The sequence below is a fragment of the Puma concolor genome, chromosome E2 (assembly GCF_028749965.1).
Source record: "Puma concolor isolate L17-30 chromosome E2, mPumCon1.1.hap2, whole genome shotgun sequence".
NCBI classification, from domain to species: Eukaryota; Metazoa; Chordata; class Mammalia; order Carnivora; family Felidae; genus Puma; species Puma concolor.
The window spans coordinates 26,990,653-27,016,777 of NC_141681.1; the positions used below are offsets into that span (position 1 = coordinate 26,990,653).

At 40.2% G+C, this 26,125-nt stretch overlaps 1 long non-coding RNA gene across 2 annotated transcripts in view; it reads right to left on the bottom strand.

The window, feature by feature from the left end:
* Positions 1 to 26,125, bottom strand: part of LOC147573434 (uncharacterized) — a 109,093-nt gene that overhangs the window by 65,873 nt on the left and 17,095 nt on the right. Inside the window, exons 1-2 of one of the 2 annotated variants that reach the window (XR_015244519.1) lie at positions 25,858 to 26,010; positions 18,096 to 18,269 (exon numbers count right to left, since the gene is read on the bottom strand). This is a non-coding gene — a long non-coding RNA (uncharacterized LOC147573434). Of the gene's footprint in view, positions 1 to 18,095; positions 18,270 to 25,857; positions 26,011 to 26,125 lie in introns of those variants that run through there. The other variant, XR_015244520.1, reaches the window with a different exon arrangement.

Genomic DNA, 26,125 nt, shown 5'->3' on the forward strand with positions numbered 1-26,125 from the left:
ATGTACATATAAAACTACAATTAGGGGCACTTGGGTAGCTAAGTGTCTGATTTTGGCTCAGGTTATTATCTCACAGTTTGTGGGTTCGAGCCCTGCATCAGGCTCTGTGCTGACAGTGCAGAGCCTGCTTGGGATTTTCTCTCTGCCCCTCCCCCACTTGCATGCGCACGCGCTCTCTCTCGCTCTCTCTCCTGTTTCAAGATAAATAAATTTTTAATTTTTTTTTAATGTTTATCTTTGAGACAGAGAGACACGGCATGAACGGGGGAGGTCAGAGAGAGAGAGAGACACAGAATCTGAAGCAGGCTCCAGGCTCTGAGCTGTCAGCACAGAGCCCGACACGGGGCTCGAACTCACGGACCGTGAGATCATAACCTGAGCCGAAGTCAGACGCTTAACCGACTGAGCCACCCAGGCGCCCCTAAATAAACTTTTTAAAAGAACTACAATTCAGTATATGTGTCTGTGTGTGTGGTCACATATGGGATTTTTTTTATAAGATTTAGGAATTAAGGGGTTCACTGTATCTTGTTTTTTGAAACAACGATAATAGAGTTAAGAGAGCACAGGCAATTGGATTCTGAGACTCCTCTTAAAAGGCAAGAATAAACAAAATAAGCTATTTTTGAAAACGACATTTCATCTGGCTTTTTCTTACTTTCTAATTCTCTACTTGCTTACCAAAAGGCTTTAAGCATTTTTTGGAGCAGGAGGATTAAACAAAAGGCAAGCATGTTTCTCTACAGACTTCCCCATGTTCTCTCACCTCAACTTTTAATTAAAATATTGTCAGTTGGGGACAAGGGGAGCAAAATACAAAGGCAATTATGTACAGAAAACAAAACAAAACAAAACAAAACAAAAAAAAGCCTATTTCACCAGAGCACAAGCTATTAGCACTTTCTTAGCTATCCGATCATCTGAATTTAAAATCACATGCTTAGCTCCTGTGAGGCATGAGCAACCAACTTTGCAGAAACAAGAGTCAACACCAAAGCAGAAAAAAGGAGCAGGGTGCCCTTGTGAATACACAAAGGCCACAGCTAAAGAGATAGTGTCAGGCAGACTACAGTAAATCCACACACGCCCAAGCATCATCCTGAGGGGCACCAGTGGCTATATGGATCACAAGGTAGACATGAGTACCTAGAGAAGCAGAAACCCTGGTTTTGTACAATGAAGAGCAAGAGAAACTATGGCCAGTGAGTCCATTGGTCCCAATTCCCACCGTGTGGTTTACATACCATGATTCAAGCAGTAACTTAAAGAGGTGATGGATTCAAACGGAGCAAGAGTCAGGCTTGCCCTTCTACCCACCACTGACACTCCCCGAGGCTTTCTAGAAAACCCTAAGCTCACCATTTTGAAAGCCACTGATCTGAACCTAACTGTTGCCGGTGCTTAATTCTCTCTCTAGAGTGCCTGACAGATTTCACTTTTGGTCAGCACTGCCCATACTCTGCAAATAGGTGACAGATTTCAACTGGCTGAATATTTCCACCTATTTTCAATCAACTATAGGCATCTATTTTGTTTGGCTTGGGTTTCCTAGTGTGTGTGTTCCTTTGTAATGTTACATCAGAAATACACAGGTTTGAAAGACAGTGAAGAAGACACAAAATAAAATGGAAAAAGATTCCATGCTCCTGGATAGGAAGAACAAATATTGCTAAAATGTCGATACTACCTGATATAGGCCAAGATGGCAGAACAGCATGGAAGCTTTTTATGTGTCTCGCGCCCATGAAATATAGCCAGACCAACACTAAACCATCCTACACACCTAGAAAACTGACTGGAAGATTAACACAACAATCTGCACAACCTGAACCACAGAATTCAGCAGGTACGCGACATGAAGAGCTGAACTTGAGGAGCAAGAAGCCCCAAAAGGGAGGGAACCCCTTTTGGGGGCAGAGAGAGGACAGAGACTGGGGAGGGGGGATCATACAGGAAAAGCACCCCTCCCCAAAAGCAGCTGGAGAGAAAGTGGAAAATTGGAAACAGCCACAGGGACTAAACTAAAAAGGGAGAAAAGAGAAAGGAGAGGGTTTAAATTCCATTAAGACTGTAAACAAGGGGAGCACAAAGGCTCCAACTCCACAGCTCAATACCTGGCGGTGTTCTGGTGGGAAAGGTGATTCCCCAAGAACAGAGTGGGGTCCAGGAGGCTCTCGGGCCACATGGGGAAGAGCAGTTCCACTGCTGGAAGGACATTTGGTATAGACTGTTGAAGCCACCTGGTCCCAGCAGACCCCGGAAGGCAGCCACATTCACTGGTGCTGGGGCAAGGTTGTTGAAGGTGAAGGCTGGTGCCAGATGTGTGTTGCAATTTTCCATGGTCCCTGAAATGCTGAGGCTACATTGTCTCGCGATTTTGAGGTGGGGGGGCAGGCTGGCACCTGGCCGCAGTCTCAGGGCACTGGCAACAGCGGGTTCCAGCGGGCGTTCCTGGGTGCAGGAACATTCAGCCATTGCTCATTCAGCCATTGCTCCGTCAGACCCTCCCGCAGAGGAGCGGAGCGGGTCAAAGCCGCAGTCCTTCAGAAGTAAGGGGCCGGGGAAAACAGCCGCATCTGAGACAAAACTTGGGAGAGAGGTACTGCCTGGGGCCTGGTCACCGAGAGTGGAAAAGCGGGGAGTGGATGAGAGCTGAAGACGGAGGACCAGTGCGTGATTGCTGATCCGGGAGAACAGATGCGGTGGCTGGATGGCACCATTTTTTCACCTCTCCTGCGCATGTGCACCTGCAAAGACTGCAACAATCCACCCCAGTAAGCTAGCAGCGCCATCTAGAGGAGAGCGGAGCTGTTACACCGGGCCCGGCCCAACTGGGCCAGCTTCGCTCTTCAAGAACACAAACCTCACCGCCGGCTTAATTTATGGACTATAAAGAACTACACGGACTGACCTCTAGGGGAAAACGAAGCAATTTCAGTCCTACTTCAATCTGTTAGAAGTTCATCTCTTCAATTTTTTTTCTCTCTTTTTCCTTTTTCTCTTTTACAATTCTTTTCTTTTTCTTAAATACAGAAAGAGAAAAAACTCATTTTTATTTTCAATTTTTATTAAAAATGTCTTTAATTTTTATTACTATATTTTTTGCTTTTGTGTAAATTTCTTTAAATTCTACTTTACTTCCATCATTTTATTTTAGTCTACTTCAGTGTACTCATCTTTTCAAATTTTCAAATAATTTCCTTTTTTTCTTTTTTCTCTTTTTCATTTCTTCTTCTTGAATGCAGAACAACTTCATTTTTACTTTCAATGTCTTTTAAAAATGTTTTTATTTAATTTTTATTACTATATTTTTTGCTTTTATGTAAATTTTTTCAAATTCTATCTTATTCCCATCATTTTGTTTCAGTCTACTACACTGTATTCACCTTTTCAAATTCCCAAACGATTTCTTTTTTTCTTTTCTTTTTTCTCTTTTTTAATCTTTTTTTTTGTTTTTTTCTTAAATACAGAAAATGAAAAAGTTCATATTTCTTTTTAATTTTTATTAAAATATGTTTCTAAATTTTTTTCTCCTATATTCTCTACTTTTGTTTATTTTAGTCTACTTTAGTGTATTCATTTTTTCAAATTCTCAAACGATTTCCTTTTTTTTATCTCTCCCCCCCTTTTTTTGTTGTTGTTGTTGTTTGTTTCTCTGTCAAACCACTTTCTACACCCAGACCAAAACACATCTAGGATCTAGCATCATCTATTCGATTTGTGTGTGTGTGATTTTTAATATTTTGTTAATTTTAATTTTTTTAATTTCAATTTTTCTCTCTTATTACTTCCTTTTCTCCCTTCAAAATGACAAAATGAAGGAATTCACCCCAAAAGAAAGAGCACGAAGAAACGACAGCCAGGGATTTAACCAACACAGACACAAGCAAGATGTCTGAACCAGAATTTAGAATCATGATAATAAGAATACTAGCTGGAGTTGAAAATAGATTAGAATCCCTTTCTGCAGAGATAAAAGAAATAAAAATAGCCAGAATGAAATTAAAAATGCTATAATTGAGCTGCAATCATGGATGGATGCAGCAGCGGCAAGGATGGACGAGGCAGAACAGAGAATCAGAGATATAGAGGACAAAATTATAGAGAATAATGAAGCAGAAAAAAAGAGGGAGATTAAGGCAAAAGAGCACGATTTAAGAATTAGAGAAATCAGTGACTTATTAAAAAGGAACAACATCAGAATCGTAGGGGTCCAAGAGGAGGAAGAGAGAGAAATAGGGATAGAAGAGTTATGTGAGCAAGTCATAGTGGAAAACTTTCCTAACCTGGGGAAAGACACAGACATCAAAATCCAGGAAGCACAGAGGACTCCCATTAGATTCAACAAAAACCAACCATCAACAAGGCATATCGTAGTCAAACTCACAAAATACTCAGGCAAGGAGAGAACCATGAAAGCAACAAGGGAAAAAAAGTCCCTAACCTACAAGGGGAAGACCAATCAGGTTTGCAGCAGACCTATCCATAGAAACTTGGCAGGCCAGAAAGGAGTGGTAGGATATATTCAGTGTGCTGAATCAGAAAAATATGCAGTCAAGAATTCTTTATCCAGCAAGGCTGTCATTCAAAATAGAAGGAGAGATAAAAAGTTTCCCAGACAAACAAAAATCAAAGGAGTTTGTGACCACTAAACCAGCCCTGCAAGAAATTTTAAGGGGGACTCTCTGAGGGGAGAAAAGATGAAATATATATACACACACACACACACACACACACACACACATATATATATGTGTATATATAAATATACACATATATATGTGTGTGTGTGTGTGTGTGTGTATATATATATATATACACACACACACACCAAAAGCAACAAAAGATTAGAAAGGACCAGAGAACACCACCAGAAACTCCAACTCTACAAACATCATAATGGCAATAAATTCGTATCTTTCAGTACTCACTCTAAACATCAATGGACTCAATGCCCCAATCAAAAGACATAGAATGGATAAGAAAATGGATATCCATAGAATGGATAAGAAAACAAGACCCATCTATATGCTGTTTACAAAAGACCCACTTTAGACCTAAAGACACCTTCAGATTGAAAATAAGGGGATGGAGAACCATCTATCATGCTAATGGTCAACAAAAGAAAGCCGGAGTAGCCATACTTATATCAGACAATCTAGACTTTAAAATAAAGACTGTATCAAGAGATGCAGAAGGGAATTATATCATAATCAAGGGGTCTATAGACCAAGAAGACCTAACAATTGTAAACATTTATGTGCCAAATGTGAGAGCACCCAAATATATAAATCAATTAATCACAAACATAAAGAAACTCATCAACAGTAATACCATAATAGTAGGAGACTTCAACACCCCACGCACAGCAATAGACAGATCATCTAATCAAAAATCAACAAGGAAACAATGGCTTTGAATGACACATTGGACCAGATGACTTAACAGATATATGCAGAACATTTCATTCTAAAGCAGCAGAATATACATTCTTCTCCAGTGCACACGGAATGTTCTACAGAATAGACGATATACCAGGACACAAATCAGCCGTAAGTAAGTACAAAAAGATCGAGATCATACCGTGCATATTTTCAGGCCACAGTGCTATGAAACTCGAAATCAACCACAAAAAAAAATTTGGAAAGGTAACAAATACTTGGAGACTGAAGAACATCCTACTAAAGAATGAATGGGCTAACCAAGCAGTTAAAGAAGAAATTAAAAAGTATATGGAAGTCAATGAAAATGATAGCACCACAACCCAAAACCTCAGGGACGCAGCAAAGGTAGTCATAAGAGGAACGTATATAGCAATCCAGGCCTTCCTAAAGAAGGAAGAAAGATCTCAGATACACCAACTAACCTTACGCCTTAAGGAGCTAGAAAAAAACAGCAAATAAAACCCAAAAACAGCAGAAGGCAGGAAATAATAAAGATTAGAGCAGAAATTAATGCTATTGAAACAAACAAACAAAAAAAAAACCCAGTAGAACCAGAAGCTGGTTCTTTGAAAGAATTAACAAAATTGATAAACCACTAGCCAGTTTGATCAAAAAGAAAAAGGAAAGGACCCAAATAAATAAAATCAAAAATGAAAGAGGAGAAATCACAACCAACACAACAAAAATAAAAACAATAATAAGAGGCTATTATGAGCAATTATATGCCAATAAAACGGGCAACCTGGAAGAAATGGACAAATTCCTAGAAACATACACACTACCAAAACTGAAACAGGAAGAAATAGAAAATTTGAACAGACCCATAACCAGTAAGGAAATCCAATTAGTAATCAAAAATCTGCCAAAAAACTAGAGCCCAGGGCCAGATGGCTTTCCAGGGGAATTCTACCAAACATTTAAGGAAGAGTTAACACCTATTCTCTTGAAACTGTTCCAAAAAAATAGAAATGGAAGGAAAACTTCCAAACTCTTTCTATGAAGGCAGCATTACCCTGATTCCAAAACCAGACAGAGACCCCACTAAAAAGGAGACCTATAGACCAATTTCCCTAATGAACATGGATGCAAAAATCCTCAACAAGATATTAGCCAACCGGATCCAACAATACATTAAAAAAATTATTCACCACGACCAAGTGGGAGTTATACCTGGGATGCAGGGCTGGTTCAATATCCGCAAAACAATTAACGTGATTCATCACATCAATAAAAGAAAGGACAAGAATCATATGATCCTCTCAATAGATGCAGAGAAAGCATTTGACACAATACAGCACCCTTTCTTGGTAAAAACCCTCAAGAAAGTAGGGATAGAAGGAACATACCTCGAGATGATAAAAGCCATATACAAGCGACCCAACACTAATATCATCCTCAATGGGGAAAAACTGAGAGCTTTTCCCCTAAGGTCAGGAACAAGACAGGGATGTCCACTCTCACCACTGTTACTCAACATAGTATTGGAAGTCTTAGCCTCTGCAATCAGAAAACACAAAGAAATAAAAGACATCCAAATTGGCCAGGAGGGAGTCAAACTTTCACTCTTCGCAGATGACGTGATACTCGATATGGAAAACCCAAAAGATTCCACCAAAAAACTGCTAGAACTAATTCATGAATTCAGCAAAGTTGCAGGATATAAAATCAATGCACAGAAATCGGTTGCATTCCTATACACCAACAATGAAGGGACAGAAAGAGAAATCAAGGAATCGATCCAATTTACCATTGCACCAAAAACCGTAAGATACTTGGGAATAAATCTAACCAAAGAGTTGAAAAATCTATACACTGAAAACTATGGAAAGCTTATGAAAGACATTGAAGAAGACACAAAGAAATGGAAAAAGGTTCCATGCTCCTGGATAGGAAGAACAAATATTGTTAAAATGTCAATACTGCCCAAAGCAATCTACATATTCAATGCGATCCCTATCAAAGTAACAACAGCATTCTCACAGAGCTAGAACAAACAATCCTAAAATTTGTATGGAACCAGAAAAGACCCCAAATAGCCAAAGCAATCTTGAAAAAGAAAACCAAAGCAGGAGGCATCACAACCCCAGACTTCAAGCTATACTACAAAGCTGTAATCATCAAGACAGTATGGTACTGGCACAAGAACAGACACTCAAATCAATGGAATAGAATAGAGAACTCAGAAGTGGACCCTCAAACGTATGGCCAACTAATCTTTGACAAAGCAGGAAAGAACACCCAATGGAATAAAGACAGTCTCTTCAGCAAGTGGTGCTGAGAAAACTGGACAGTGACATGCAGAAGAATGAACCTGGACCACTTTCTTACACCATACACAAAAATAAACTCAAAATGGATGAAAGACCTAAATGTAAGACAGGAAGCCATCAAAATCCTCGAGGAGAAAGCAGGCAAAAACCTCTGTCATCTTGCCCTCAGCAATTTCTTACTCAACACATCTCTGTAGGTAAGGGAAATAAAAGCAAAAATGAACTGCTGGGACCTTGTCACAATAAAAAGCTTCTGCACAGCGAAGGAAACAATCAGCAAAACTAACAGGCAACTGACGGAATGGGAGAAGATATTTGCAAATGACATATCACATAAAGAGTTAGTATCCAAAATCTATAAAAACTTAAACTCAACACCCAAAAAACAAATAATTCCGTGAAGAAATGGGCAAAAGACATGAATAGACACTTCTCCAAGGAAGACACCCAGATGGCCAACCGACACATGAAAACATGTTCAACATCACTCATCATCAGGGAAATACAAATCAAAATTTCAATGAGATACCACCTTATACCTGTCAGAATGGCTAACATTAGCAACTCAGGCAACAACAGATGTTGGGGAGGATGCAGAGAAAGAGGATCTCTTTTGTATTGTTGGTGGCAATGCAAGATGGTGCAGCCACTCTGGAAAAGAGTATGGAGGTTCCTCAAGAAATTAAAAATAAAACTACCTTACGACCCAGCAATTGCACTACTAGGCATTTATGCATGGGATACAGGTGTGCTGTTCTGAAGGGACACATGCACCCCCATGTTTCTAGCAGCACTATCAACAATAGCCAAAGTATGAAAAGAGCCCAAATGTCCATCAGTGGATGAATGGATAAAGATGTAGTATACACACACACACACACACACACACACACACACACACACACACACACTAGAGTATTACTTGGCAATCAAAAAGAATGAAATCTTGCCATTTGCAACTACGTGGATGGAACTGGAGGATATTATGCTCAGTGAAATTAGTCAGTCAGAGAAAGACAAAAATCATATGACTTCACTCATATGAGGACTTTAAGAGACAAAACAGATGAACATAAGGGAAGGAAAACAAAAATAATATAAAAACAGGGAGGGGGACAAAACAAAAGAGACTCATAAATATGGAGAACAAACTGAGGGTTGCTGGAGGGATTGTGGGAGGGGGGATGGGCTAAATGGGTAAGGGGCATTAAGGAATCTACTCCTGAAATCATTGTTGCACTATATGCTAACTAATTTGGATGTAAACTTTAAAAAATAAAAAATTAAATTAAAAAAATAAATAAATACACAGGTTTAGGAGTAGAGAGGGGACCTAAAGTTCCCTCGTCCCTCAAACACAGCAGTACTGAAGCCAGAAGACTTCAAATTCCAGGAATCCGGGCTGCAGAGTGACAGAAACATCTCCAGGGGCTCGTGCGGACAACTTGGCAGGCCATAGGTGTGTGACTACAAATTGGGAGAGATAAAATGGGTGGCAAAGGCACAGAGGGGAAGATCTCCTTCTGTGGAGAGACAAAAGGAAGAGAAAGAGAGGCTGTGGAAGTGTAGGATTGTATCTGGACAAGAGAAAAACCATGGACCAGAAAACGGAAAAAATGGAGAAAGAATCAATTTCTAACTCAATCCAGAGTTGCGAGGCTTTCTTCAGACTGGGGCCTGCAGCTCTATACATGTGCCTGGAGGGGGACGGGCAGCCCTGGGCTTGGTAGCCAGCTCAGAGGCACAGATGGCAAGAGCAGAACCATCCCTTGAGTGCTGTGGGAAGAAGGTATATAAACGCTCCAAGGACAAAAGACCCTCCAGGCACCCACCAGCCAGAGGCCCTTTGTCAACTGTCTGGGCAGAGTGGCACTACCCCAGAACCAGTGTGTATGGACCAGGATCCTTTAAGACATCAGGGTTTGAATCCCAGGTGAGTGCCTGAGACGTGCGAGTGACTGGAGTGAGGTTAACTCATGCCCACACATTACTGTGAGGACGGCCTCAACAGAGTGGTTTGGGTCACCCAATCCCGGGAGGAAAGACCGGGGGTGTCTCCATTTTTCTCCCCATTACCAATAAGGTGAGGCTTCAAGGATCAGGACAGCAGGCCCACAGTTGAGGTGGAACCTGCCTACACCAAACCACGCCCCTCTGTGCCTGGTAACTGCATATCTACCGGCCAGAGATTGACACTGACCACGCCCGGCAGACCCTCCTCCAGAGGAGCGCAGCCCCCCTGTTCCAAGGCACCATCAGGTGTCAGTCCAGTGGCTTTGCATCTTCTGATTTGATTCTTGGTCAATTCTTATTTTATATATATATTTTTCAATTCCTTTTCTTCCTCTTATTTCTTCCCTTCTCTATTTTGGTTGTTGGTTTGTTTAAGCAGACATTATCTTTTTTTTTTTTTTTTAATATATGAAATTTATTGTCAAATTGGTTTCCATACAACACCCAGTGCTCATCCCAAAAGGTGCCCTCCTCAATACCCATCACCCACCCTCCCCTCCCTCCCACCCCCCATCAACCCTCAGTTTGTTCTCAGTTTTTAACAGTCTCTTATGCTTTGGCTCTCTCCCACTCTAACCTCTTTTTTTTTTCCTTCCCCTCCCCCATGGGTTTCTGTTAAGTTTCTCAAGATCCACATAAGAGTGAAACCATATGGTATCTGTCTTTCTCTGTATGGCTTATTTCACTTAGCATCACACTCTCCAGTTCCATCCACGTTGCTACAAAGGGCCATATTTCATTCTTTCTCATTGCCACGTAGTATTCCATTGTGTATATAAACCACAATTTCTTTATCCATTCATCAGTTGATGGAAATTTAGGCTAAGCAGACATTATCAATCTATTCTTTTTACTCTTCTGTATCTCCTTCTTTATTTTCCTGTCTCTCTCTGAATTAAGCCATATAGTTTCTCTGATTCTTTGCCTGGTCAATATTTTTTTCTTCTTTTCTTTTTCCCTCCCCTGTCATTTCTTTCTTTGTATGGGATAAGGCTTCCTCCACCACCCCTCTCTTTTTAAATATTTTACAGGGTTACTTCAACAAACAAATCAAAGCACACCCAGTGGAAGGTCCAAACCACCACTATGAGTAGGGAGATAAAGCACAACAACAGACAGCACACAACACACTCCAAAAACACCTCCTGAAGGGCCAGACCCTGGACAGCGTATGACCTCTTTTCAATACAGTGCTCACAAGTGCAGGACACATATCAAGCTACTAAAACACATAAAGGACAGAAAACTAGCCAAACTGGGCTTTTGAGGAAGCCCAATCTTCCAAAGAAGACATCCAGATGTCCAACAGACCCATGAAAAGATGCTCAACACCACTCATCATCAGGAAAATACAAATCAAAAACCACATTGAAATACTACTTCACACCAGTACTTCACACCAGTCAGAATGACTAAAGTTAACAATTCAAGAAACAATAGATGTTGGCGAGGATGTGGAGAAACAAGAGCCCTCTTGCACTGTTGCTGGGAATGCAAACTGGTGCAGTCACTCTGGAAAACAGTGTGGAGGTTCCTCAAAAAATTAAAAATAGAATTACCCTACAACACAGAAATAGCACTACTAGGAATTTATCCAAATGATACAGGAGTGCTGATTAATAGGGCACATGTATTCCAATGTTTATAGCAGCACTTTCAACAAATTATGGAAAGAGCCCAAATGTTCATCAACTGATGAATGAATAAAGAAAATGTGGTTTATATATACAATGGAATACTATTCGGCAACGAGAAAGAATGAAATCCTGCCATTTGCAACAACATGGTTGGACCTGGAGGGTATTATGCTAAGTGAAATCAGTCAGAGAAAGATAGATATATGTTTTCACTCATATGTGGAACTTGAGAAACTTAACAGAAGACCATGGGGGAAGGGAAGGGAAAAAAAGAGTTTCAAACAAAGAGGGAGGCAAACCATAAGAGACCCTTAAATACAGAGAACAAACTGAGGGTTGATGGCATGTGGGGGAGGGGAGGCAGGGAAGAGGCAAAAATGGGTGATGGGCATTGAGGAGGGCACTTGTTGGGATGAGCACTGGGTGTTGTATGTAAGCGATGAATAATGGGAATCTACACCTAAAGCCAAGAGCACTGTATACACTGTATGTTAGCTAACTGAATGATAAATTATATTTAAAATAAGTAAACAAAAATTTTTTTTAAAAATTTTTGAAAAGAGTGATGGGAGTGGAAAAAAAAGAAAGAAAGAGAGGGAACATAAATTATATGTATATCAGGAATAAAGAGGAAATATCACTGCAGATCTATAAAGATGTTAAAGAATGATAAGAGAATATATGGACAACTTTATGCCAATGTATCTAACAAGTTGGATGAAACAGATACATTTTTTGAAAAATACAATTTACCAAAACTTATACAAGATAAAACAAAAAATCTGAAGAGCCCTATAGTTTTACAAATTTATTATAAAAATAACATCTTCCCTGTTTGTATTTCATACCTGATATTTTAACAGAGTGTCTTAATGTAAAAAAAAAAAGAGAGAGAGAAAAGAAAAATACACACGTTTATAAAGGTGGTTACAACAAAGGAACATTAATGCATATTTTTAAACATCTAGTATGTGAAAAGTGCTTTAAACATATAGCTCACTTAATCCAGATGAGATGAGCATTCTGTCATACACATGGGAAAACTGATCTGGATCATGCTGCTTGGCCTCTCTGAGCTTCAAACACCTAACAAAGAAGGAAACTTAGAGCTGAAATCATGCACACATACAACACACAACACAACACAACACACACACACACACCCTTATTCCTTCAACAAATGATGACCCATGGGGGCCCTAGGGATCAAAAGTAACTTTCTTTAAGTCTTTCTTTTTTTAATGTTTATTTATTTATTTTTGAGAGAGAGCAAGAGAGAGAGCATACCAGCAAGCAGGGAAGGAGCAGAGAGATAGAGAGAAGAGAGAAAATCCCAAGCAGGCTCCATGCTGCCAGCACAGAGCCCAACAGAGCGCTCAAACTCACAAACTGTGAGATCATGACCTGAGCCAAGATCAAGAGTTGGACACTTAACCAACTGAGCTATCCAGGTGCCCTTCTTTAGGTCTTTTTAAGCAGGCTAAGTCATCTACTAATGTTTATCACAAAAAGAAGGGATATATTTGAACTGATGATTGGGTGTAGGCTTTGTTTTAAAGAGGATCTGATTCCCGTATTGGAGTTTTTAGTGGCAAGCAAAATTGACTCTTCTATGTATAATCAGAAAATATGTGTGCTTATCTCCACCACCTACTAGATTTGTGTCTTTGGCAACTTATTCAACTCCACTGACACCCAGCTGTAGAATGGGGAGTCACAAAGACTCCACGTGGGGTGGACTAGGGCTCTGAATTTGATAACAGATATAAAACACCTAACACAATGCCCAATAAATGAGTTCCTCTGCCTGCCCCCATTTTACATGGACAAAGAAATGCTGACCCTGAAGATGGAGAAGGAAAATAAGCAATGATATAAGGCTACTTTAGAGTGGAGACAGTTTTAGTAGAATCAGAAAGCAGTTTCCAATAATGGGCCCCATCCACAGACAGCCCAAGATGTAGAGTAACAAGCATCTTAGCATTTTCAACATTTTTCTTCCATCATGTTAAAGGGTGAGTGACACCAGCAGGTGCAGAAGTCATCTTATCGGCAATTCCCACAAAACACCCTGGCCAGGCATGATAGCAGACTCTGAGGTAATGCAAAGTTATGTCAGTAAACAAGGCAAATATAGCTCATGGTTCTGAGATGCAGCCTGAATTCCAAACACACTCCTGTGTAAATACATGTGACTGAGGGAAGCAGGTAGGGGCGGGGGTGAGGGGACAGGGCATCATATGACAATTCAAATAAGCCCCTTTGACTCAGGATTGCATGCAATCAGGAAAGTCTGAAAAGTGAAAGGGAGACATCTAAAATATTTGTGCTGGACAATTTCCAGAGGTGCACTGGCCCATAAGGATTTCATGATTCCAGCGAACTGTTTATTCTACATAATGAGCAGTCATGTGGGTAAGTAGAGAATCTGCAGAAAGAGTACCATGCATTTGCCAAGTATTAATGCAGTTTCTAATTGAGCATCTCCAGTTGCCCATTCAGTGTTCATACAATCAAGTGAGAAAGTCTTTCCTAATGTCCTAAAATCTTCTTCACTGTAATCAGCACCCATCGTTTCTGGTCTTACATCTAAGGGCAACATAAATCAAGACTCACTCTCCACAGTGCAACTCTCCAATATCCTAGTTCTTCATTCCTAGAAATGTCCTAGTTTGTCAACCTTTTACCTACAGGACCCCAGAAATACTTACTTCAGGTAGATAAGGGCTGAAGGACAGTAAAATTTTCACTTTGTTGCTTTTAATATGTTAAGTAGGCTCTACACCCAACGTGGGGCTTGAACTCATGACCCTGAGATCAAGAGTTGCAGATGCCTTAATATTTTACTTGTATTAACTCATTCCAAGCACTCAATTTTCTGACAAACCATGTATCAGCTTGATGATAAATACATTCATCAATGAAAAGGCCAAAATTTACTGAGTTCTCAGTATGTGCTTTAGGGGCTTTACGTTATTTTTATTACTTTATTTCATCTTCTTATCTATTCTGGAAAGAAAGTGTTGTTCAAACCATGTATGAGTGAACAAATTAAAGCCAGTCTAAGGTCACAGAGATAGAAGTTACAAATTTCCAAGATCAAATCCAGCTCTGTCTGCTCTAGAGTCCATGCTCAAGCCTGCCAGTTTCTTATGGTCCTTGTTCAGTTGAGCTACAAAGCCAACTATAGTCATCTCCCACACAGGGTTACACAGGCTTAATTTTTTGTTAATCAACAAAGCACTCTGACACACATCAATTAAAGAAAAACAATAATTTTCTGAACTTCAAATCTGTGGTGTGCTCAGCCTCCACAGTTCTATCTGGGAGAAAGGAAAAGAACGAAAATGAGCATGAGAGAGTGGGAGAGAGAACTTGCCCTTGAGGGACTTTTGATGGAATTAGGAATTTGAAATAAATTAACTTAATTCGGTTAGAAAATATTACCAGGCACACCACTGTTGTTCAACATAGTACTGGAAACCTTAGCCTCAGTAATCAGACAACAAAAAGAAATAAAAGGCATACAAATTGGCAAGGAAGAAGTCAAACTTTCACTCTTCCCCGATGACATGATACTCTACGTGTAAAACCCAAAAGACTCTACCAAAAAAACTTCTAGAACTGATACATGAATTCAGCAAAGCCGCAGGATATAAAATCAATGTACAGAAATCAGTTGCATTTCTATACACCAATAATGCAGCAGCAGCAGAAAGAGAAATCAAGGAATCTATCCCACTTGCAACTGCACCAAAAACCATAAAATACCTAGGAATAAACCTAACCAAAAAGGTAGAAAAAATTACAAGGCGTGACATGATAAAATGTTAAAAAGTGTAAGGCCATGTAAACTCAAGGAACATAAAATCAACACAAAATGAGGCAGCCTTAGAAGGCTCCATCTAAGAGCTGGAATGTAAATCAGTTCTTATAGGATAAGTCAAATAAGGATAGTCAGGTAAGTACAGAAACTGCCGTTATTCAGTCTACCAGCCAGTATTCTTGATTACATGTCTCAGGAACCAATTCTAACTTACAAGAACTTATTGGAATGATATACTACACCTCACACAATCAACAGGAAGTGGAGAACAAAGGTAGGAAAATGGACAGGAAGCAAGGGTGGCTACAGATCAGTAAAACACAGCCAAGTTTATTTGGTAGGATTAGTCTGAAGACTACACCACTCACTAGCAACCAGAAGTCTCTGGACAGCTGATACCAACATAAAGGACTCTTCCCTCAGCTGTTGTAATCATGAGTTTCTAAACTGCTCTTCAACACTTGTATAACTCCCTCAAGATTACAAACAAAAGAGAAGGTGGAGGAGGAATAGGGGGGAAAAAGGAAGAAACATAAGAAGGGAGGAGAGGATGAGAAGAAATAAAGACAAGGGGGAGAAGGAAAAGTCCTTGTTAATAGATTCCATAAAACAGGTGTCTTGGATGCCCAAGTGGGGAAAGAAAGATTCCCCCCAATTCCTTAACCCAACCACCTTCAGCTTCTGAAACATGAGGCACTCCTACATTATATATAATAGTGAACCTATTCTCAACAGAAAGTGTTCATTCTGGGTAGCCTCAAAGTTTAAACTCCCCTCCTCCCTTAAAAAAAAATCTCCAAAAGGCCTCGAGATTTCAACAAGTGCTGAACTCTTAGTTTGTTAAGAAGTTGTGCATTTTATGTATGGTTAAACAATGTTTGTTTGAAAAGAAGACACATGAGGATCCTGAGAAACTTAACAGAAGACCATAGGGGAGGGAAAGGGAAAAAAAAGTTAGGGAGGGAGCCAAACCATAAAAGACTCTTAAAAACTGAGAATAAACTGAGGGTTGTTGGGGGGTGGGAGGGAGGGGAAAGTGGGTGATGGGCATGGGGGGGGGGCACCTGTTGGGATCAGCACTGGCTGTTGTATGGAAACCAATTCGACAATAAATTTCATATTAAAAAAAAAGAAAAGAAGACACATGAAATTTAAAGTATCTTAAGTTGATTTTAGTGTTCCATGTATTCTATACAGAAATTCTCTAAGAATTTCTAGGATCTTTTAATGCTTCAAGAACCAGCATCATGATTCCCAAGGAGAAGTATAGCAATGCTGGAAATTCTGTGTTCCTCAATATTAGCAGTTTTATATTTTCCAAGAGCTTCAAAATGCCACATGGAATGCATCCATGGGAAAGCTAGAAAACACTGAAGTCTTAGGAAAGCAAATTCCCTAACGTAAAAGAATTTTCTGTCAGTGTGCTGCTGAAATTATCATGGAGATAAAGCACAGAAACCAAAGACAAAGCCAAGTCACTAAAGACTGCCTAGAAGATGGAAAACAATATGGAGGCTCCTCAAAAAAGTAAAAGTCATATGATCCAGTAATTCCACTACTCAAAAAAAATACAAAATTCCATTTACCCAAAAAATATGAAAACACAGATTCAAAAAAAACTCCCTATGCTTATTTCAGCATTATTTACAACAGCCAAGGGGTACCTGGGTGGCTCAGTCAGTTAAGCATCCAACTTCGGCTCAGGTAATGATCTCACAGGTCATGGGTTCGAGCCCCCGCTCTGGGCTCTGTGGTGACAGCTCAGAGCCTGGAGCCTGCTTTGGATTCTGTGTCTCCCTCCCCCACTTGCTCTCTGTCTCTTTATAAAAGATAAAGAAACATTTTTTTAAATTTTTTAAATAAAGCTTTACAATATCCCAGATATGGAAGCAACCCAAGTATCCATCCATAGATGAACGGATAGAGAAGATGTGGTATATATATCTATATAATGGAATATTATTCAGCCATAAAAAAGAATTAAATCTTGCCATTTGCAATAATACGGATGGATCTAGAAGGTATAATGCAAAGTGAAATAAGTCAGAGAAAGACAAATATCAGATGATTTCATCCATGTGTGCAATTTTTTTTATTTTTTTAAGTTTATTTCTTTTGAAAGAGAGAGAGAAAGCACAAGAGCACATGGGAGGGGCAGGGAGAGAGGGAGAAAGAGAGAATCCAAAGCAGGCTCCACACTCTCTGTGTGGATCCCAATGTGGAGCTTTAACTCACAAATTACAAGATCATGACCTGAGCCAAAATCAAGATTCGGATGCTTAACTGACTGAGCCTCCCAGCCACCTCTCACCAATTTAAGAAATAAAACTAATGAAAAAAAAAAGAAAGAAAGAAAACTAATGAACAAAGAAAAAAAGAGACCAAAAAATCCCAGAACTTTAAAGACAGAGAACCAACTGGTAGTTCTCAGAAGGGAGGTGGGTAGAGGATGAATAAAATAAAGGGGCTTATGAGCACACTACCACGATGAGCCCTGAGTAATGTACAGAATTGTTGAATCATTATATTGTACACCTGAAACTAATGTAACTCTGTTAACTATACTGGATTTTTTAACAAAAAATAAAATAAATATTTTTAAAAGAATGCCTATATCCACATAGACAATGACTCATATATAAATATACTGTGGCCAATAGGGTAAGGAGATTAAAATTATTGAGACCCTACTCTGTGTCTATCCATGTATCAAGAATTTTACATGTATCAATTTGGTCAGCAAATTTATGTATGTGCCTTAATTTCTAGCCATTTACTTCACCTCTTTAAGCCTCATGTTTTCCATCAGTAAAACTGGAACAAATATTCTTACCCCAATTATCACACTGGATTGTTAAACAGATCAAACAAATGCATAAATGTAAGAAATGTTTCAGAAACTCACAGGCAAGGGGCTGTGCTGGTGACAGTTACATTTGATGGCTAAGCCCCCATCTGAGCTCTCCAAACATTCAGGGCAATGTTCTGTTCTTTGCTTTGCTGCTCCTCTGAGAATCTCAAGCTGGAAGCTAGCATACTTTTAAATGCAGCTCTGCTCGCTCCAGGACACAAATCCACTCTGTAAAAGATAAATTGAAGCTTGTTCCTAAAAGTACACTGGAAGCTACCAAGGGAGAAGACTTATCAAAGAGAGGACATCAAGATGTCACTCATTCCTCCCATCTGTACCTGTGATTGAGAAAAATGTTTCCTTTAACACAACTTGATATTTGAAAAGAAAATGACAAAATGAGATCCCTTCCCTTCATCATTTACATTATGCCATAGGGGTACATATTTGATCTAAGACATTTTGATTTATGCCGGTTGGTAGGATGCACCCAATAACGGAAACAGTCTATTCCTAGGAAATGTGTGTGTGTAGATATATATACACACATATCCATATGTATGTGTGTGCGTTAGATCAAGTAACTCTCCTGCTCAAAAGTACCCAAATGTTTCCTATCATATTAATGAGATACAAATTCTTCACTATGGTAGGTCTACAAAGTGGCCATTGAACATCTCTCCAACTGCATTTTCTGTGACGTTCCCCATAACTCACACCACCCAAACACGTTAGCTGCCTTGTTCCTTGAGCAATTAAAAATACACCTGTCTTGGAGGCTTTGCTTTTACTATTTTTTTGGTATGAAATACTGTTCAGCCTGTATTGCGTGTTTCAGTCCTAACCCTCCTTCAGGTGTCTCCCTTCAGTGTCACCTTCTCAGATGTGCTATCCAAACATCCTTTCAAAAACAACACCAAGGACACCTGAGTGGTTCAGTAGGTTAAGCCTTTGACTTCAGCTCACATCATGATCTCACAGTTTGTGAGTTCAAGCCCCACAGTGGGCTCTGTGCTGACAGTGTAGAGCCTGCTTCAGATCCTCTGTCTCCCTCTCTCTCTCTCTGCCCCTCCCCCGTTTGCATTCCCTCTTCCTCTTTCTCTCTCTCTCTCTCAAAAATAAAAAAAAAAGGTAACACCCTTGGTTACTCTTCCACTTACTTTCCTTATTTTCCTTCATCTCACTTATTACCATCTGAAAATACATTATATATTGGTTTCCCTGTTTGCTGTTTATCTCCTCCACTAGAATCCAAGTTACACAAATGCAGGACTTTACCTATTGTGTGCCTGGCATTATTCTAGGCACTAAATATGAATACAGTGAACAAAAAAAAAAAAAAGACAGCCAATGGGTATTGTGAACAAAAGAGAGGAAAAAGCATTCCCAATAGGAAAAGTTTGAATGCACATCTCCATGTCTTTCCCAATCTCAGGTTACTTCAGTACGGGCTCTCAAAAAACCACATCCTTTTCTTTCAAATAGTTGGTCTATATGTATTTATGAACTTATTAGTAGATGAGTGCCTGTCTCCCCACTAGGGCTACAAGCTCCATGAGAACAGAGATCACCTCTCTTTTTTTATTTATATTTGTCTCCCTAGGTCCTTACAATACGTGTTGCAAAAGACAAACATTTGCTGGTTGAGCCAATGCACGCACTGATGAATGCATGTCTGGTAATGAAATAGTTATGGCCCAAAGCTGAACATTTGCCCTCCACTGTTGAACAAAAGGCTTCCCCATGAAATAATTCCCATTACTTAAAACAGTCATTTATTTTCATCATATACCTTCTTTTGGAATCGAGGTGTCTAGGAAGCATGATATGGAAAAGAGTAAAGATTGGTATTTAGACAGCCCCAGATTCAAAACCTGATTCCCTCACCTAATAATCTCATCTTATAGTTTATATCTCTCTGAGTTTTCATATACAAAATGGATATCCCAATACCTATGTTTTAACACCATGAAGTCAAAATAAGTTCAGGTATGTTTAATCTGAAGATAAACTATGGCCCCTCTGGGCCTATCTCTGTGCTGTCCAGCCCTAAAATTAAACTTGGGAATTATGAAGAGAATCCATTCTTCACATGTATCTTTAAGATATATATTTAAAAGGATCAAATTCCTAATTCACAGCACCTCTCGGGAATCCTGTGGCCATGGCAGATCCCTCATAGGACTTTCTCAAACTTTCCACCAGTCCCATAACTCTTTCTTCTTTTTCTCTCACCTCTTCATCATTCCATCTTATTTAGGCTTTTTATTGTGATCTCCTGTTCCCCTCCCCAGGTTCCCTTCCTCCTCTCTTCATCCAGGCCTCACAGTTACCAAGGGAGATACAACTACCAAGAACAAAATAAAACGAGCAAAAAACTCATCCAGTTGGCGGAATGGGAGGAAAGCAACACCAAAAATAACATACATCTTATCCCTCAAACTAAAAACCAGAGAAGAAAGGAACCAGCTTAGATTCCTGAGCTAAGAAACACTGCAGCTAAGATTAAAGCTCGGGTTTGATTCTGGGGACACACCAGGCCTTATTGGGAGATTCTGAAACCCCAAATCTGCCTACAGCTTAGGTTCACCTGAGATCACATCCCAGCCGATGAAGCAGGAGGGAGGAAGTTCATGCTGCTTAGTTCCTTTTGGCTCCTTTTTGGAGGATTCTAAGTAAAGGAACATGAGACACATTCACATATGCATTTATATTTACTCCTTTCAACTGGTGGCCTCCAGAAAGAGAGCTCAGTGGCAGGGTTTGATTTAGCAGCAATCAGCTCGTTGCCATGTTAGCTCTGTTTAAAAAGGGCAAGCCACGTCCATCTGCTCCAGCCCATCGCGTGCTGCGCTGATTTGGTGAGGTTTATCATCTGTCTCTAATAGCAGTGGGCCCCAGAAATGGCACAGAGCAATTTTCTGCTTTCATTTCCACAGCACTTGAGAAAAATCTGGGGGCATTTTTTTAGTCTGAGGCAATATTTCTTAATGTTTTTATCTCTAAGAACTGCTACTTAATTCTCTCCTTGACTCACTTTCAAAGTTTAAGGCAGAGTAGACTATCTGGTGGTCCGGGTCTGACCAGGAAGAATAAAAAGGGGAACTGGAGGGCTGAGCAAGGTACTCAAAATAGGGTAACTGAGAAAGTGGGTCAGCCCAATCACAGAGCAATTTCTGGCTGAAAAACAGAACTACTTCCCCATCCTTGTATCTGGCTTAAGTTTACAGAATTATTTCCTTGATTCATATATGTCTGGTGCCTCAGATTCTGGCATTTCTTCTGTCTTTGTCATAAATGTTAACATTTCTATCCATCTTTTTAAATTTACAAGTTCAGGGATGCCTGGGTAGCTCAGTCAGTTAAGCATCCAACTTCGGTTCAGGTCTCATGATCTCATGGAGCGTTGTGTTTGAGCTCCATGTTGCACTCTGTGCTGACAGCTCAGAGCCTGGAGCCTGCTTCGGATTCTCTGTCTCCCTCTCTGCCCCCCTCCCCCACTTGCACTCTTTTCTCTCTCTCTCTCTCTCTCTCAAAAATTAATAAACATTAAAATATAACAAAGAAATGTAGAAGTTCATATTCTAAAAGCATAGCAGCTAGTTTGTTGATGCTCTCAACATTGAGGGAACTGCTAAAACTTTTCATTGCTTGCAATCTCCTAAACCACACATTCTTAGCTGACATAAAGTGGCACATGCTATTGAACTTGCTGCCGTCAGGTGATATAATCATCCTTCAGAGCCACTTAATTTTCTTTCTACTGCCTATATTCTAAGGCTTCCACAAACCTGGTGGTTTATTTAGCTATCTGTAATTGTCCACATACTTTGTTTACAAAGCATTCACTTAGACATGATATTCCAGTCAATATCCTTGTACCTTAATATTAAGATGCTATTGAATAACTGATAGAAGTTTGTTCCTTGGCCTCCTGATGGTAGAGATCTAATGTTTACCCTTTGGATGGCAACCAAAATTGACCTCAGGACTTGGAACCCCACTTCATGTTCCAAACAGAGTCAACAATCCCCTTAAGGCTCAGCCCTCATAAAAATGCAGATGTCCTGACTTGATTCCATTAAACCAGGTGGTTGCTGCCTTCCTAATGTCTGTCAATAAAAGGGTTCCAGGCACAATGTGGAAGTATATGGCTTGGAAACAAGGAGTTACTGAATAAGTTCTCTTAAGTCCATTTTCTCTACTGACCCTTCTAACACCACAAATGTTGGGGCATTACATTAAGGAGAGGAGAGACCCTGTAACATGAGAGTAGTGAGAAGGACTGAGGGAAAGAAAGAAAGACAGAAAGAAAGAAAGACAGACAGACAGACAGACAGACAGACAGAAAGAAAGAAAGAAAGAAAGAAAGAAAGAAAGAAAGAAAGAAAGAAAGAAAGAAAGAAAGAAAAGAAGGAGGAAGAGCAAGAGGAAGAGCAAGAGGAAAAGCTAGTTCCACATCTCTCTCTTCTCAAAAATACACATAGGGTCCTTTCAACAGGCTGGTGAGATTCAGTCATTGAAGCACTTCTTCGAGACCACCCAATTGAAACCCTCCCTGGCAATAATAAGGAAACTATGAACTATTGAGAAATTATATGGCTTTCGGGGTCAGCTTTCCCAAATCCCCACCAGTGCTCTTCTCACTCTACCTTGCTATTTTTTGCTAAAATTTTAAACTTACATCTATCAAGGGGCACCTGGGTGGCTCAGTGTGAGTCTAGATTGCGGCTCAGGTCATGACCTCATGGTTGGTGAGTTCAAGCCCTGTATTGGGCTGTGCACTGGCAGTTTGGAGCCTGCTTGGGATTCTCTCTCTCTCTCTCTCTCTCTCTCTCTCTCTCTCTCTCTCTCTCTCTCTCTCTCTCTCACCCCCCTCACTCTTGCTCTAAGTAAGTAAATAAAAATGTTTAAAAAATTAAACTTACACTTATGGAGAGTTTATTAACACTGAGCAGAATCACTGTGCATATAGTATTTGATTTAATATCAAAGCATTCCTTTTAAGCAGCCACCAGTACCATCTGAGCAAGGCCACTTACCATCCCTAAGGTCTCCCCGAACCTGCCGGTGTGGGAGCTGGAGCTGCATACAACCACACTGCCTCTCAGATACTTTCTCACACACGGTGATTGGAGCTCAAACCTTCTCATTGGCTCTAAGAGCAAAACCACAGATGTTCCTACTCCAACACAATAAATAATGTGCTTTTCTGGGGGATATATTTTAAAAACAAGCCCAAAAGAGAGCTTTAAAGAAGATGCAAACCTTTGTGAAATAAAAGGTATTTTCAGCAAAATGGAAAGTCTCCCGTGCATATTATAAGTAGTTTGGTGTATGAAGACAAAATTCTGGCAGGAAAAAACCTGGCTCGTTATGTAGCCATAATTTAAGAGTTGTACCCAACAACAGAGTTAGAAAAAAGAAAGAAACCACTTATAGGAAGTTACCAACGAATATAGATCTATTACACTTTGAGTGGAAATGATCTATTTATAGGACACAAACATGTCATGTCTTCTTGGCTATTTTATGTTCCCATTCAGGAACTTTGAAAAAAAAGAGCGGAGAATAGCGATTGCAAATAGTCTGATTATCTTGACAACTGCCATCCAGCCTCTCAGGCTCGACACTCCTGCAAGCCTCTTCAACAACCCCATGAAATTCGGAGCCTCGCTCGGTTCCACTACCTACAGGGAAATACAATTCTCGTCAGGAGCTACCTGTGGCTGATGCAGCTGACAAATGTTATCTAATCGAGTCTATAACCATCTCAGACAGGTGCGTCTCTCTCCCAACCTAGGAAATCGCCCTGAATAATTCATTAATATGTTTCTTAAGCGAACATACCTGAGGAAAAGAATATCATGTTGTGGCACTTTTTATGTAGAAAAAGTAAGGGCTTTAGGATCTTCAAATTCTCACAGGAAATATCACAAAACCCTTTTTTTCTGCTAAAGAGAAATCAGTATTAGGGAAATGTGGGCCTTGCCGCTCTCTAACCAACCTCCTAGCTGATTTCCACATCCATGCCTTGGCTCTATCCTGCTTCTAAGATAATGCTCTCCATTGGTTTAAACTCATTTCTTTTTTTTTTTTTTTAAGTTTATTTATTTATTTTGAGAGAGACAGAGACAGCACAAGTGGGGCAGGGGCAGAGAGCAAGGGAGAGACAGAGAATCCCAAGAAGGCTCCACACTGACAGCGCAGCGCCCAATGGGCTCAAATCCACAAAGCTGTGAGATCATGACCTAAGCTTACACCAAGAGTCAGATGCTTAACCAACTGAGCTACCCAGGCACCACCCTCCCCCAGCTTTTTTTAACGTTTATGTATCTATTTTGTGTGTGTGAGAGAGAGAGATGGGGGAGAGAGACAGAGGGAAAGAGAGAATCCCAAGCAGACTCCAAGCTACCAATGCACAGCCTGATGCAGGGCTCAAACACAAACCAGGAGATCATGACCTGACCCAAAACCAAGAGTCAGACACTCTACCAAGTGAAACACTCAGGCACTCCAGGTTTAAACCCATTTCTAAGTCTCCACACAGACACGAGCACACTCACTTTGTAGCTCCTGGGGATGGTGCCTCAGATCCTTTCCCTGCCCACATGAGAGGGGAGTCCAGGGAAAGGGAGACCAGTCCCTTCTGGTCCAGCCTCTGTGCTCCCACCCACACACTCACTTGCCCCTGTCACCACTGGAAGCTAGCTTACTTGAGCTCTAACCATTCAGCTCTCAGACCAGAGTGGGCATGGAATATGTTCCCCCCCTCCTTAGGCTCCAACACAAGCTGCCTCCTTTTATCAGGGATTCTCAAATGTAAGTGTACACCTGGAGAGCTTGTGCAAATATACATCACAGGGCCCCAGCCAAGAGTTTCTGATTCAGTAGTTCTGGAGGGGATCAGAAAATCTGTATTTATAACAACTTCCCAGGTGATGCTACTGGGGATCACATTTTTAAGAACCCTGAGTTATATTAATGTTTCCCACACTGGCTTGTTCTTAAGAATCACCTGAGAGTATGTGGGGGTGGGTGAGAGCAGGGAATGCAGTTTCAGACCCCCTCTCCTGGCGATTCCCATTCAGTAAAGCTCCAGTTTTCACAGGGTCCCCAGGTGTTTATTATAAACAGGCACATGGGAGATTTTGAGCTGTCAAGAGCAAAATACAGCTCTGAACCCACAGGTTTCACATCATCACGATTTGGGGAAATGGCTGACACAGGTAAAGAATATCTACTATGATAGATCACTAGCATGCTCACATTCATCATTTATGTATTAGACTGTAAGTTCTTTGAGGGAAAGGCTTTATGTCTTTCCTCCCAGATTTGCACAGTAACGACTAGTAAAAAGAAGGAAGATATGGAGGAAGGGAGGGAAGGAATGGGGGCAACTTGAAAAAATACATAAGCCCAGGCCCAACCTTATAGTAGTTCTGATTTAATGGGGCTGGAGTGGGATCCAGGCATTGGTAGTTTTAGAAAGAATTCTAGGGAATTGAAATATATAGCCAAAATTGAGAACCACTATGATCTGCTGCTCTTAGAATGAGCATTTCTTATTTGTGTTAAAATGAAAAGAGCAGAGAGTGACTAACATTCCAGCTGAGCCCTATCATGCTGCATGTATCCCACTGGGCAAGTCATGTAATCTCTCTAAATTTTAGTGTCCTCATCTGTAAAATGAGGATAAAATATCTACTGCATTCAGTTACTCATGAAGAGTAAATGAAATAAGAGTCTCCATTCAATCCACTCCTTCACTCACTCATTACTTCATTCGCTTAACAAGTATTTATGGATCACTCACCACATGCCAAGCACTGTTATAGGCCATATGGATGGTGCAGTGACCATGACAGACCAACACATCTCTGCCTTCGTAGGAGTTAGCCATGTCCTGGAAACACAGTTCATGTTCCACAAATGCTTATCACAACAGTTATCCCAACTGGAGATAATGACCGTTACCTACTCAACATGAAGTGCTAGAACAGAAAGCAACATGCTTTATACATTCCCAAGAACTATTCAAATTAATAATTATAGTGTAGTTATGGTTATAGTTGATACTATAT